The sequence below is a fragment of the Schistocerca cancellata genome, chromosome 4 (genome assembly GCF_023864275.1).
Source record: "Schistocerca cancellata isolate TAMUIC-IGC-003103 chromosome 4, iqSchCanc2.1, whole genome shotgun sequence".
NCBI classification, from domain to species: domain Eukaryota; kingdom Metazoa; phylum Arthropoda; class Insecta; order Orthoptera; family Acrididae; genus Schistocerca; species Schistocerca cancellata.
In genome coordinates, this window is record NC_064629.1 from 842,506,604 (window position 1) to 842,523,015 (window position 16,412).

Here is a 16,412-nt window from a genome sequence, read left to right on the forward strand (position 1 = left end):
AAATGTACAAAAGAAAATGAAATGCTATTCAGTTGTTGTTGTTCTTCTTCTTCTTGTCTTCAGCCCAGAGACTGGTTTGATGCAGCTCTCCATGCTACTCTATCTTGTGTAAGCTTCATCTCCCAGTACCTACTGCCAGCAAAATCCTTCTGAATCTGCTCAATGTATTCATCTCTTGGTCTCCCTCTACAATTTTTACCCACCACACTGCCCTCCAATACTAAATTGGTGATCCCTTGATGCCTCAGAACATGTCCTATCAACCAATTCCTTCTTCTAGTCAAGTTGTGCCACAAATTTCTTTTCTCCCCAGTTCTATTCAATGCTTCCTCATTAGTTATGTGATCTATCCATCTAATTTATTTTGGTGCCATGTCAAAAATCAGAATATTTCTCAGAAGATACGACATTAACCGTGTTTTTTGACCAACTGCAAAACTGAGGAACTCAGGCATTCTTCTGTAGCACCAAATTTCGAAAGCTTCCATTCTCTTCTTGTCTAAACTATTTATCGTCCATGTTTCACTTCCATACATGGCTATACTCCTTGTGAATACTTTCAGAAATGCCTTCCTGTGGCTTCGACCATTATCAGTTACCTTGCTCCCCAAATAGCAAAACTCATTTACTGCTTTAAGTGCCTCATTTCCTAATCTAATTCCCTAAGCATCACCCGCTTTAATTCGACTGTATTCCATTGTCCTCGTTTTGCTTTTTTTAATGTTCATCTTACATCCTCCTTTCAAGACACTGTCAATTCCATTCAACTGCTCTTCCAGGTCCTTGGCTGTTCTGACAGAATTACAATGTCATTGGTGAACCTCAAAGTTTTTATTTCTTCTCCATCGATTTTAATTTCTGCTCCAATTTTCTTTTGTATCCTTCACTGCTTGCTCAATATACAGATTGAATGACATTGGGGATAGGTTACAACCCTGTCTCACTCCCTTACCAACCACAGCTTCCCTTTCATGCCCCTCGACTCTTATAACTGACATCTGGTTTCTGTACAAATTGTAAATAGCCTTTTTCTCCCTGTATTTGACCCTGGCCACCTTTAGAATTTGAATGAGAGTATTCCAGTCAACATTGTCAAAAGCATTCTCTGAGTCTACAAATGCTGGAAACATAGGTTTTCCTTTCCTTAATCTATCTTCTAAGATAAGTTGTAGGGTCAGCATTGCCTCACGTGTTCCAACAATTCTGCGGAACCCAAACTGAGCTTCCCCAGGGTTGGCTTCTACCAGCCTTTCCATTTGTCTGTAAAGAATTAGTGTTAGTATTTTGCAGCTGTGACTTTTTTTTAAGTAAAATAAGAGGAATCAGAGCTCAAAAGAAAGATTTAGTTGTTCATTTTTCCCATGTGCTGTTCGAGAGTGAAATGGTTTGACGAACTCTCTGCCAGGCACTTAAGTGTAAATTGCAGAGTAACCATGTAGATGTAGATGTAGATGTAGATATAGAATCTACAGGTCATAACCAATAGACTGTGGTCAGAGTCAACATCTGCCCCTGGAAATGTCTTACAATTTAAATTCTGGTCCCTAAATCTCTGACTTACCATTATATAATCAAGCTGAAACCTTCCAGTATCCCCAAGCCTCTTCCATGTATATAACCTTCTTTCATGATTCTTGAACGAAGTGTTAGCTATGATTAAGTCATGCTCTGAGCAAAATTCTACCAGGTAGCTTCCTCTTCCATTCACAACACCCATTCTATATTCACCTACTACGTTTCCTTCTCTTCCTTTTCCTAATATCGAATTCCAGTCCGCAGCTCGTGGTCTAGTGGCGAGCGTTACTGCCTCTAGATCACAGGGTCCCGGGTTCGATTCCCTGCTGGGTTGGAGATTTTCTCTGTCCAGGGACTTGGTGTTTGTGTTGTCCTCATCATTTCATCATCATCATCATCATCATCATTCGTGACAATGGCTAGATTGGACTGGGTAAAAAAATTTGTACTGTGTAAAAATTGGGACTTTGTACGGGCGCTGATGACCATGCGGCTGAGCGCCCCACAAATCAAACATCGTCATCACCATCATCATTGAATTCCAGTCACTAATGCCTATTAAATTTTTGTCTCTCTTCACTATATGAATAATTTCATTTATCTCATCAAACAGTTCATCAATCTCTTCGTCATCTGTGGAGCTATTTGGCATATTAACTTGTACTACTGTGGGAGGCTTCGCATCTATTTTGGTCACAATAATGCATTCCTATATTGTTTGTACTAGCTTACCCACACTTCTATTTTTTTAATCCATTATTAAACCTACTCCTGCATTACCCCTTTTTGATTTTATATTTATAACCCTGTATTCACCCGACCAGAAGTCTTGTTCCTCCTGCCACCAAACTTCACTAATTCCCACTATATCTAACTTTAACCTATCCATTTCCCTTTGTAAATTTTCTAACCTACCTGCCCAATTAAGGGATATGACATTCCACACTCTGATCCGCAGTACGCCAGTTTTCTTTCTCCTGATAACAACGTCCTCCTGGGTAGTACCCGCCTGGAGATCTGAATGGGGGACTATTTTACCTCTGGAATATTTTACCCAAGCGGACGCTGTCATCATTTAACCATATAGTAAAGCTTCATGCACTCGAGAAAAATTACGGCTGCAGTTTCCCCTTGCTTTCAGCCGTTCGCACTACCAGCATAGCAAGGCCGTTTTGGTTAGTGTTACAAGGCCAGATTGGTCAATCATCCAGACTGTTTGCCCTGCAACTAATGAAAAGTCTGCTGCCCCTCTTCATGAACCACACATTTGTATGGCTTCTCAACAGATACCCCTCCGTTGTGGTTGCACCTACAGCACGGCTATCTGTATCAATGAGGCACGCAAGCCTCCCCACCAACAGCAAGATCCATGCTTCATGGGGGGGGGGGGGGATGTACGTTAAAGTAATACCTGCTTGACCATCCACTATACTCCTTAGATGAATTCTTCTCCAGAAATAATTAGAAGTGCCCATCTATACTTTTAATGCATTTCTTGAATAAAAAGATATATCTTGTTATTCGGTTATTAGGTGAAAGGTACAATACCATATTAATGTTAGACAGTGAATTACAGTACTAGATAAATGTTAGCTAGTAAATAAGAAAAAATGATACTTACTGTTATTTTATTACTGTACAATGTCACTGTTATTCTGCAGTTTAATTCTAGTTGTGTGATTTTATTGACAGGTTTCTCAACCAAGAGAAATACTCACATGTACGGCTCCTTGGAATATGCATACCAAACAAAATAAAAAAATAAAATATGTATGAAGAAAATGATTTTTCTTACATAACTCAAGTCTAGTTGTAATGGGGTCCTCAAATGCTTAACATTCAATTATCGGTCTTCAATACAGTTTTTAATCACTTATTTTAAGCAAGTTTCAGCAAATGCCTTATCTGCACCTAAAGTTATAAAATATCATTTATCTGTTTTTTGTATTTTATCGGTGGCCTCATTGTCATCTGTGGGGTATGATGCTAATCTTGAATTCTATTTCTGATATGAATAAACATAACTAATGAAAGAATATGCTATGCAGATGGATTCCAATCATTAGTCAATGAAACAAAGTTTGTGACTTTTGAATACATCTATATTCACTAAAATCTGGACACACTAAACTATCAATGAAAGATACTTCTACCCTTAGCAGTATTACAAAAACACATTTTCTCCATTTACAATCGCTCTTCTGTCAAGGCAGTGCATTTCAACTCACATCCTTGTCAAGACTCTGTACAATTAAGAAGGATGCAGATATAATATAAAATAAAAGTGTTTACAATATTGTCAATAATAATCAGTGACGGATCTTTGAAATATTGATAAAAATGAAATTACAGGAATTTAAATAATTTAAATATGAGACAAACAAATTTTTTATAAATATATGTATTCCCAGAAATCCATCAATATGCATGTATGGGAGGTATTCTGCTAGTTCTGTGATGCAAAAAGTTAGATATTAATGAGAATGAAATTTCTTTCTTTTGTACAAAATAAATTATAAAAATATTCAAAACTGAATAGTACAAAAATTTTATAATGTATAGTGAACTTACATTCTACTGTATGTTCTGGAAGTCCATCTTTCAGTGCATCAGTATGTGATTGTAGTGTCTTACTTCACTGAGTCAACATTCCTTTGCCACACAACATGTATTTTGGCATTTATTCATTTAATTTTATTTTGATCATGTGACATAGAGTACAGAAACAGGACAAGTCACTAACGAATACTAAGAAGATAAAGATTTTTTATATATATATGAAATAATATACAGTGATAGAATTTATCACAAGTGACCACTCTGAACAAGTTTGATATAAATGCAAATTATTATAACAGCAATAATATAACAGACATCATCATATCACAAGTTTGACATCAATGCAAATGGCTCTGTTAATACAATGTCATACATACAGTTAGTGTGATTTATCACACATGTGACCCCTACACTGCATTTGATAATTTTAGATTATAGGCTTCCACTCCAGCTGGTGAGGAACTTCTTTACAGAGTAGATGTTGTGATCCAACAGAAGTGACTTAAGTTTTCGTTTGAACAAGCTTTCTTCCTTTAATAATTTGATGTTGTTAGGAAGGTCATTATATAATAGCGTACCTCTATGAAGAACTCATTTATGATAACGTGATGTCCTGACATAGGACACATGCACATTATTGCTGTTTCTTGTTCCATGACTGTGCACAGAACTGTTTTGCTGATATGCATTGGCGATTCCTCAATATTTTCCTTAAAAACTATCATTTCAAGTATGTACAGGCAGGGAATGTTCAGTATCTTTAATGTTGGGAAAAAAAGGATGACATGAATCTTATTTCTTTATGTTGCAAATGATGCTGATAGCTCATTTTGGGGTTTGAATGTGGATTGACTACAAGGTGCATTCCCCAAAAATATAATTCCATATTTGTTTGCTGACTGGAAATGTGCATGGATATGTCTGTTTCTTGTTACAGCTTGTGTCAAGTATGTGTAGCAAATAACAGACTGATGACAGTTTAGCTTTAATATGTGTGCTCCATTTTAAGTCACTCTGTAGATATATTCCTAGTAATGTCACAGCATCAGGCAATTTTAAATTTCTGTTATTTATTTATTTTCAGTGAGTGGTCATTTTGGTGCTTAGTGAAAGCTCATGGATACCGTTTTTTCAGAGTTTATGGTAAGTTTATTTCTTTGAAACCTGTGTGAGCTCTAGCAATGATGTGTCTGTAGATGTTTGAAGGTCATTTTGGTTTAACTCTGGAATTACTGGTGTCATCAGCAAATAAATTTATCTGTTTAGCATGATTACTTTCTTTCATGTTATCTATATAGAAAAGAAAGAGGATTGGACCCAATTTTTGCCCTCGTGGTACACCATATTTCATTGCCACTTTTCCTGATATATATGTTGTTCTTATAGGACTTCCAGTGATTCTGTCCTTTTTGAGAAGGACCTTTTGTTGTTGGTTAGTAAGATATGACCCAACACACTCTTTTGGAATACCTCTAATTCTCTTTCTTTCCAATTTGTATAGGTGAAAAGTGTGATCTCTAATATCCAATGCTATGGACAAGTCCAAGAGATTTCCAGTAACCATTTCCTCTTCACCTACAGCTTCTAGGTTAGTATGCTGGAATTCATTGACTGCTGTGGTTGTGGATCATGATTGCCTGAAACCATGCTGATGATTTCACAGCAAAAAGTTTTTGTTAATAAATTCTAGCAGTCTATTGTAAGAGAGCTTCACAAAGATCTTGTAGACTTACAACTTAGTCTGGGATATCATCAAAATGACAAGGAGATTTCTTTAATAAACTAACTGACTGTATGAGTTCATTGTGTGTTACTGTTTGACAAACATAGACCTTGTATGGGGTTTGTCGTTTTCAGTGCAGTGCATATTAAGAGTTTGAAAGTTAGTTTGAATGATATGCTTTGCTATTTTTCTAAAGTACTCACTGAAAGTATTAGCTGCTACAGTGTCATCAGGTCGTTCTCCATTTTCCAGACTTAAGCTAACACTCTTTGTCACTGGCTTTGTGCATGCTTCAGAATGAGTGATGTTTCAGGTAGCCCATGTCTTGTTTTTTGGTTTGCAGATGTATTCATTACAACCCTTTTTTGCATCTTTACTAACTTTTTGTAGATCCTACTTTACTCTTTGATAGAATTTTGAGTCTCTATTTGTACAATATTGTCACATAGAAGATGGTGTAATTAGATGAATGACGAACACTAACTTCACTTAATGAAGGCTTATTCAGCACTTGCACATAGAAGAGTGTGGAGCGAACTGCCGCTGACCTGAACACATACGTTATATATGGAGCTACAGAACGTTCCAGTACAATGATGCTTGACATTTGTGGATACTTCTAGAATGTACTCGAACCGAATATAGAAATTAAAATTGTACAGTCCAGATGAGTCTTGAACTCATGACCCTCCTTGCAACAGTTGAGTATCATAACCACCACAGCACGTTGCTGCTCAGATTCTCCTGCAACAATATTTTGTCTTTTGTATGACTGCAGAAATCTATTCTTTGCACTGGAGATTTTTATACCTGTTGTGATTAAAGTTTTGTTTCTAGTGGGTTTTAATTTACGTTTCTTAAACAGGAAGGCTATGTCAAAATAATATTGATATATTCCATGAAAGTCATTATACATTCTATTTACATCTGTTTCATTGAGCACTTCATCCTATGCTTCCCAGCTTAATAGGGGCAAAAGTTTACTATATTACCATCACTGTGATTCCAGCACTGATGCACAGAACTAGGTTCCCTAGTACAATGCACAACAATTTACAGTCTGACCTACTAACTGAATTAAAAGTACTTGAATTAATTGACAAATATCTCAAAATTCGTATGAGATGAAATTTCTCAACAGTGTTAGACAAACTTTATAACAAAAGAAACTTTATCATTCAGCAATTATAGAGAATGTATCTCATGCATGCAGTTCAGTGGTTTGAATACATTCAAATGATAATCAGATAATGGCAAGATGAACATGAACATAAATGTAAAAATATACAGAATGAATACTAAGAAAAACAACAAAATGCAGGGAGGAGTTCCTGACTCGAAAAATAGGAAAAAAGGTCCTATGAATATTTGTCCAGAAATGGATGGTGTGTGTGCAGCAACAACAAATCATTCTGGAACACAGTACAGAGGTGTATCGCATGCACATCACAACAGATGTCAAAGTGGCCTCCATAAGATTACAGGTTATAGGGATAGTAGCAGCTGCCATGCAGGATACACATAATCACATTTTGACATATCCCACGTGTACAGATCACTTGCCAGGAGCATGTACTAGGGTTCATATCTGTCTGTCTGAAAGGACCCATGATCACACAAATGCCAAAAAATGGTTTGAAATGTTGTATGATGCGGTTAGTGTTTGTTAGGGTACTTGTTTTGGTATAGTTGTGCTGCCTCTTGACCATTTCTGTCTGCTCAACCATACACAAACACCATTTAAACTTGTTCCTGGCATGAATAACAAATCCTTCTGCTGCTTATAGTACACTGTGTCCATCACAGAGCATGCAACACATAAGGAAAATATGACACATGGTCAGAGGACCTGACATTCATCAGTCCCACCTACAGTGGCAATGATGCATGGTGTTGCTTGAATATCATCTGAAAATTTCTCCACCCTGTACACACACACACACACACACACACACACACACACACACACACACACACACACACATATATAGATATATAAACAAAGATGATTTGACTTACCAAACGAAAGTGCTGGCACGTCGATAGACACACAAACAAACACAAACATACACACAAAATTCTAGCTTTCGCAACCAACGGTTACCTCGTCAGGAAAGAGGGAAGAAGAGGGAAAGACGAAAGGATTTGGGTTTTAAGGGAGAGGGTAAGGAGTCATTCCAATCCCGGGAGCGGAAAGACTTACCTTAGGGGGAAAAAAGGACAGGTATACACTCGCACACACACACATATCCATCCACACATATACAGACACAAGCAGACATATACAGCTTTGCCTCTGTGTATGTCTGCTTGTGTCTGTATATGTGTGTGTGTGTGTGTGTGTGTGTGTGTGTGTGTGTGTGTGTGTGTGTGTGTGTGTGCACGAGTGTATACCCGTCCTTTTTTCCCCCTAAGGTAAGTCTTTCCGCTCCCGGGATTGGAATGACTCCTTACCCTCTCCCTTAAAACCCAAATCCTTTCGTCTTTCCCTCTCCTTCCCTCTTTCCTGACGAGGCAACCATTGGTTGTGAAAGCTAGAATTTTGTGTGTATGTTTGTGTTTGGGGTTTGTGTGTCTATCGACGTGCCGGCGCTTTCGTTTGGTAAGTCAAATCATCTTTGTTTTTAGATATATTTTTGCCCACGTGGAATGTTTCCTTCTATTTTATATATATATATATATATATATATATATATATATATATATGTGTGTGTGTGTGTGTGTGTGTGTGTGTGTGTGTGTGTGTGTGTGTGTGTGTGTGTGTGTGTAGTATTAATAATGAGAAATGAAACAACTTAGAAGTTCTTCATAACTTGTCAAAGATAATATTAAATGTAAACTGTGCAGCTAACTGCAATGTCAGATTATATGGAAACATATTACTTATACTTTTCCCATTGGAAGAATGGAGCACAGGGGAGGGGGGGGGGGTTTGGGGGAGGGGTGGAAAGTAGACGATGTCATGGATGACAAAATCTTGCATCCACTTGGGAGGAAGAACTGTACATCCTGCATGGGACCGAACCATGTCATTTGTCAGAGGAATGTTCATAATCCGAGGTTGAAGAGGGATGATTGTGGAGAGTTGGCTGTCAGAGGTAATTTTCACCAAACTAAGATCCTGATCGGTGTTGGGACAAAGTTCCAAAAGAGTTCAGGTGCTGTATGTCCATGGTGGAAGTGTCATATCGAGGCAGCAGTTAGAAAATTAAAGCTGTGCCATTCCTGACCTTGATACGGAGATCCTCAATGTTGACATCCATGACAAAGACAGTGAACACAGTGGGAGTCAGGTGTGCAGAGGTGGAGGTTGGGGCAACTCACAGAACATCACTATTGTTGCATGCGTCACTTGAAACACTGGGAGGCAAGGTTGGAACCTCAAGGGGGAGAGACTCAGTGTCTCCATTCACATTGTACATCAGATCATTGAAACATGAAGCTGAGGCTGTGGAAAGCAAGGAGGGGTCATCCAGCAAGCTTGGAGGCATGATAGATGGGCACGATTAAGGTTGTCAGAGAATGACTAGGTGGGTTTCAATTGATTCACTAAGACTGTCTGATATTTAATGTTAATTATGATGTTGAAGGTGTTCTGTCAGTGAGCAAGAACTTTGTGAAGGCCTGAGGAAGAAGGCTGGCATGATGCATTAACAGAGTCATTGTGGAGCATCAAATAATTGCAAGTACTTAGTTTTTTGTGGGCAAAAACACAGGGTAGAAATTTAGCTGTGTAGGCGGCTTGCAGATGTGCTTGATGGGTGATCATACATGATCAACCAGTGCTGAAAGGTCATCATCCTGTGGGGGTGCAAGAGGATCAATTAGTTCAGCAGTTGTAATAAAGGACTCACCATATAAGATGTCTGTGAGTGATACCGAGAGATCCTCATCGTAAGCACTGCATATCCCTAAAAGGGTCCATGGTAGCACTTCTGAATAGGAACTGCCATGGCAAATGAGTGCTTCCTTAAGTGTGCAGTGAGAGCATTCCACTACACCATTACTCTGTGGATGGCAAGTTGTAGTGTAAAATTTGGTGACATCTCACAACTCAAAAACTTTTGAGAAGAGCGAGGACTCAAATTGGTACCCTGGTCAGCTCTAATTTAGAAGAGGTGGCCAAAGTGGGTAGTCTTGGAGTTAATGAAAGTGTGGGCAACTGTTTCAGCGGTAATGTCAGAGAGGAGAATGGCTTCAATTCACCTTGTATCTCAGTCAGTGATAGAATGTATTGAAAACCATCATGGGATGCTGGTGGTCCCACAATGTCAATATGGATGTGGCATAGGTGACCCATGGGGATGCTGAATTCTGCAATTGTACCACTCTACCTTACTCCTCTGATATGGTATACATGTGCGTGTCCAAGCACAACAATCATTCTTTTATTCTTAGCCAAACCAAATGTACAGTGTTTAGTTTCATGGTAGCTTTGACTCCTGGGTGGGCCTCCATGAGGGGATGCGAAAATTGTCTGCTGCAGATGAGCAGATACAACCAGACAGAGCATGTCCATTGAGGTGTTACACATGATCGGTATGGGGCAACCCAGGAGGAGATGGCATTCAAGCATTAAAGAGCACTTTGTGTCAGTCAATATTTTGGCTAGCTCGGAATCATCTTCCTATAAGTATGCCAACTCATTCATTTCCAGGGCAGTTGACATAATGTTTGCACGGGACACATAGTCTGTGACAACACTATTACAGCTGTGTATACAGCTTTTATATGTGGAATACTGGCAGGTGAGATCCATGTGCTGGATCTGTCAAGGAGGATCATCCTTTCCAGGATATGGATGGCATCAGTCAGTGGATGATGGTCCATAAAGATGGTGAATTTGCATTCCTTGATACTGTCATGGAAGTGTTTGATTGCCTGTAGACTGTGAGAAGTGTGCAGTCAAATGGTGACCATTTCTGCTGTGAGTGCAAAAGTTTATTAGAAAAGAACCAAAAAGACTATGTTGTGTCACTGATATGCTGCTGTAATGTTGTACCAATCAATGTGTTTCTCATATCAGCAGCACAACATGGGTGAGAATGTTCTTGAGTGACTCGAAAACTGCAATCATATCATTCTTGCAAGACACCTTCCTAGCATCTGAGGTGTTTTTACCAATGAGGGAATTGGTCATGTGGGTGGGAACAGAGGCTGCATGTGGGAGGGACATGGTGGCAGTAGAAATATATGATACCGTGGAATGTACATACTTCATTGTTGTCAAAATGTCATCAACTTACAGCCTCAAAAATGTGGCAGAGATTTATTGATGCTCTCCTGTTCAGCCTGCCATTTGCATTTGTTTCCCTTGATGACATTTTGATTTTTTTTATCTACTATTGAGCAACATGAATAGCACCAGCCACAGGTCCAGCTGATGCTGCACCACAACGGTATCTAAATCAATCATGAAAAGTCAGAACTTACCCATCAACAGATTTACCTTCCATGGTTATAGAGTTTTGTCTGACAACAATAGACCAACGTTTGAATGTGATGAGCTCATTCACAACCTACTTTTACCTCCTGACTACCATGAACTATGTACATTCCACAGTAACATATATATCTACTGCCACCACCTCCCACATGCAAGATGTCCACTTCATCGTCCCAAGTGGATGCAAGCTGTGTATTTACATTCCCACATAGAGTATCTGACCATGTGCCATATGTTCCTTATGTGTTGCATGCAGTGTGATGAACACAGTGTACTGTAAGCAGCAGAATGATTTGTTATTCATGTCACAAACAAGTTTAAATGGTATTTGTCTATGGCTAAGCAGATGGAAATGGTCAAGAGGCAGCACAACTATACCAAAACAAGTACCCTCATGAACACCAACCACATAATACAACATTTCAAAACCCTTTTAGGGCATTTGTGTCATCTTGGGTCCTTTCAGACAGACAGATATGAACGCTAGTACAGGCCCCTGGCCAGTGACCTGTACATGTGGGGTATGTCAAAATGTGATTGTGTGTATCCTTCATTGCAGCTGCTACTATCCCTGTAACCTGCAATCTCATGGAGGCCACTTTGACATCTGTTGTGATGTGCATGCGATACACCTCTGTACTGTGTTCCAGAACAATTTGTTGTTGCTGCACACACACCATCCATTTCTGGACACATATTCACTCTGTATATTTTTACATTTATGTTCACGTTCATCTTGCCATTGTCTGAGAACATTTGAACGTATTTAAACCACTAAACTGCAAGCATGAGATGCATTCTTTATAGTTGCTGAATGACAAAATCTGTTTTGATATAAAGTCTGTATAACACTGTTGAGAAATTTCATCTCATACGAATTTTGAAGTATTTTTCAATTAATTCAAGTACTTTTAATTCACTTAGTATGTTAGATTGTAAACTTCTGTGCACTGTAATAGGGAACCTGGTTCTGCGCATTCAGTGCTGGGATCACAGTGATGGTAATATAGTAAACTTTTGCACATATTAAGCTGTGAAACATGGGAAGAAGTATTCAATGAAGCAGACGTAAATAGAATGTTTAATAATATTCATGGAATATATCAATATCATTTTGACATAGATTTGCTTCTTAAGAAACGTAAATTAAAACCTACTAGAAACAAAAATTAGATCACTACATGTATAAAAATCTTCAATGCAAAGAAAAAATTTCTGCAGTGACACAAAAAACAAAATATTGTATAATTAGAGATGCATAAATTCTATGAGACAGTAGAGTAGGATCTACAAAAAGTTATTAAAGATGTCAAAATGGTAATCATAAGTACATATGCAAACCAAAAAACAAGACATGGGCCACATAGAACATCACTCATTCTGATGCATGTACAAAGCCAGTGACAAAGATTGTTAGCTTAAGTCTGGAAAATGGAGAATGACCTGATGACACTGCAGTAGTACTTTAGAAAATAGCAAAGGATCTCATCCAAATCCAACTTTCAAACTCTTAATATGCACCACACTGAAAAACACTAACCCACTACGGGGTGACTAAACAAGTCACACACAATGAGCTCATAGAGCCAATTACATCATTAAAGAAACCTTCATGTGAATTTGATGATATTCCACACTATGCTGTAAGCCAAGCAGAATATTATACGGTATAATCAATGGAGCTTATTGATCACCACTTCTTCTCCAGTGGTTTCATTTCAAATCTCCTTAGGGTTATGAAGGTAACTCCCTTGCACAAAAATGCAGCCACAGACAATGATAATAATTATAGCCCTGTAGCTCAGCTCAGTGGAGCTACAGGGTCTTTCTGCAAGATCTTTGAGAAGCTCTCCTACAATATATTTCAAAAGTTTATTAACAAAAACTTTTTGCTGTGAAATCATCAGCATGGTTTCAGGCAATCAAGATCCATAACCACAGCAGTCTGTGAATTCCAGCATGCTGACCTAAAAGCTGTAGGTGAAAAGGAAATTGTTACTGGAATTCTCTTGAACCTATCCAAAGCATTTGATATTATAGATCACACTATTGAGTTATGCTAATTCGAAAGAAAGAGAATTAGGGGTATTCCAGATGAGTGGGTTGGGTCATATCTTACTAACCACCAACAAAAAGTCCTCCTTAAACACAACAAAATCACTGGGAACATTATAAGAGCAACAACATATACGTCAGTAAAAGCTACAATGAAATATGGTTTGCCATGAGGGTCAACATTAGGTCCAATCCTCTTTCCTTTGTATATAGAAGACCTGAACAAAAGTATCCATACCAAACAGAAAACTTTATTTACTGATGAGACTAGTACTTTGTTTACAGAGTTAAGCCAAAATGACCTCCAAACATCTACAGACACATCATTGCTAGAGCTCACACAGGTTTTGAAGAAATAAACTTATAATAAACTCTGAAAAAACGGTATCCATGAGCTTTCATGTCACTCCCAGGGGACACCACCTTATAGTAGCCACCTTTAGTACTGGGCGGAAGGGTTTGCGTGCTTCGATTAAGTTGAGAGCTATGCCGGCACTAGCATAGCTACTGGCAGGGTCACCAAAGATGGATTGGTCTCGACAGAGGAGTCAGACAAAGTGTGACCCACAACATAGGCCAGGGAGGGCTCTAGAGGCATAGTGAAGCCAGCTTCCCTAGAGGAGTAAACATCATACAAATCCTGGTCCTCCAGTTTGAGGATTGGTCCTAGGGCTAATAACCCCATTTTTTTTTTTTTTTTTTTTTTTTTTTTGGTCATCAGTCTACTGACTGGTTTGATGTGCCTGCCACGAATTCCTTTCCTGTGCTAACCTCTTCATATCAGAGTAGCACTTGCAACCTACGTCCTCAATTATTTGCTTGACGTATTCGAATCTCTTTCTTCCTCTACAGTTTTTGCCCTCTACAGCTTCCTCTAGTACCATGGAAGTCATTCCCTTATGTCTTAGCAGATGTCCTATCATCCTGTCCCTTCTCCTTATCAGTGTTTTCCACATATTCCTTTCCTCTCCGATTCTGCGTAGAACCTCCTCTTTCCTTACCTTATCAGTCCACCTAATTTTCAACATTTGTCTATAGCACCACATCTCAAATGCTTCGATTCTCTTCTGTTCTGGTTTTCCCACAGTCCATGTTTCACTACCATACAATGCTGTACTCCAGACGTACATCCTCAGAAATTTCTTCCTCAAATTAAGGCCGGTATTTGATATTAGTAGACTTCTCTTGGCCAAAAATGCCTTTTTTGCCATAGTGAGTCTGCTTTTGATGTCCTCCTTGCTCCGTCCGTCATTGGTTATTTTACTGCCTAGGTAGCAGAATTCCTTAACTTCATTGACTTCGTGACCATCAATCCTGATGTTAAGTTTCTCGCTGTTCTCATTTCTACTACTTCTCATTACCTTCATCTTTCTCTGATTTACTCTCAAACCATACTGTGTACTGATTAGACTGTTCATTCCGTTCAGCAGATGACTTAATTCTTCTTCACTTTCACTCAGGATAGCAATGTCATCAGTGAATTGTATCATTGATATCCTTTCACCTTGTATTTTAATTCCACTCCTGAATCTTTCTTTTATTTCCATCATTGCTTCCTCGATGTACAGATTGAAGAGTAGGGGCGAAAGGCTACAGCCTCGTCTTACACCCTTCTTAATACGAGCACTTCGTTCTTGATCGTCCACTCTTATTATTCCCTCTTGGTTGTTGTACATATTGTATATGACCCGTCTCTCCCTATAGCTTACCCCTACTTTTTTCAGAATCTCGAACAGCTTGCACCATTTTATATTGTCGAACGCTTTTTCCAGGTCGACAAATCCTATGAAAGTGTCTTGATTTTTCTTTAGCCTTGCTTCCATTATTAGCCGTAACGTCAGAATTGCCTCTCTCGTCCCTTTACTTTTCCTAAAGCCAAACTGATCGTCACCTAGTGCATTCTCAATTTTCTTTTCCATTCTTCTGTATATTATTCTTGTAAGCAGCTTCGATGCATGAGCTGTTAAGCTGATTGTGCGATAATTCTCGCACTTGTCAGCTTTTGCCGTCTTCGGAATTGTGTGGATGATGCTTTTCCGAAAGTCAGATGGTATATCACCAGACTCATATATTCTACACACCAACGTGAATAGTCATTTTGTTGCCACTACCCCCAATGATTTTAGAAATTCTGATGGAATGTTATCTATCCCTTCTGCCTTATTTGACCGCAAGTCCTATAAAGCTCTTTTAAATTCCGATTCTAATACTGGATCCCCTATCTCTTCTAAATCGACTCCTGTTCCTTCTTCTATCACATCAGACAAATCTTCACCCTCATAGAGGCTTTCAATGTATTCTTTCCACCTATCTGCTCTCTCCTCTGCATTTAACAGTGGAATTCACGATGCACTCTTAATGTTACCACCGCTGCTTTTAATGTCACCAAAGGTTGTTTTGAGTCTGTCCTTCCGACAATCATATCTTTTTCAATGTCTTCACATTTTTCCTGCAGCCATTTTGTCTTAGCTTCCCAGCACTTCCTATTTATTTCATTCCTCAGTGACTTGTATTTCTGTATTCCTGATTTTCCCGGAACATGTTTGTACTTCCTCCTTTCATCAATCAACTGAAGTATTTCTTCTGTTACCCATGGTTTCTTCGCAGCTACCTTCTTTGTACCTATGTTTTCCTTCCAAACTTCTGTGATGGCCCTTTTTAGAGATGTCCATTCCTCTTCAACTGTACTGCCTACTGCGCTATTCCTTATTGTTGTATCTATATCGTTAGAGAACTTCAAACGTATCTCGTCATTCCTTAGTGCTTCCGTATCCCACTTCTTTGCGTATTGATTCTTCCTGACTAATGTCTTGAACTTCAGCCTACTGTAAAAAAATAATATAGCGGAAATTCAACAGAAGCCTCGAAAACTGGATGGAAAGAATGTATCATGACCCCAGCAGAGGAAACGGATAAAGGATCTAACAGTAGCATCATGGAATGTGAGGACAATGCTTCAGCCTGGAAAAATGAAAGAAATAGCCAATGAAATTTTAAAATTCAAATATGACATCATGGGACTACAGGAAATAAGATGGCAAGGCAATGGGCAGATAGATAAACCTGAGCACTCATTGGTATGTAGTGGACCAGAAGAAAGAACAGGCCAACTTG